Here is a 625-nt window from a genome sequence, read left to right as displayed (position 1 = left end):
ACCTGACGTTTTAACACACACAACATTTGAATAATTAATGATCTATAAATCGGGCAGTAATTGAGTGGTCGGAGAAAATTTGACACATTGGAAAAGAAAAAGAAGAAGAAAAGGGTGAAAAAAAAGGGGAGAAGATAAACGAAGACCAAGGAGAAGCCATATTAATACATTTTTTATGAATTGTCATTATAGATCTTTGATATAAAAAAAAAAAAAGTAAAATGGGAATAGATCCATATGAACAGAGGAGCCTAATACTCTCTTCAAAACAGAATGTGAACACCCATTAATTTTCCCTACCAAGGTCAAATAGCCCCAATAATGCTATCACATAAGAACCATGTGAAAAAAAAAAAAAAAAAAAAAAAAAAAAAACTCACGTGAAAACTGTTCAGGGAAGTTTTATTTTCATCTCCCCCCAAAGATGATTTGATTTATGCTTTAAAAAATGAGGTGTAAAACGAGGTGAAAATAAATAGCCAAATAGGCAATACTTGTAGGTAACTCGTGCAATTGGCAAAATAATTTCTAAATTTGAAAAAACATAAAGATTGTTGTTCAGGGAAAATGACGAAATTAGTTATATGCATAATATATAGGATATGGGTTATGTAATCAAAAAAAT

This window comes from Plasmodium gonderi (assembly GCF_002157705.1).
Source record: "Plasmodium gonderi DNA, contig: Chr13, whole genome shotgun sequence".
NCBI classification, from domain to species: Eukaryota; Apicomplexa; class Aconoidasida; order Haemosporida; family Plasmodiidae; genus Plasmodium; species Plasmodium gonderi.
Note: the sequence above shows the minus strand (reverse complement) of the source record.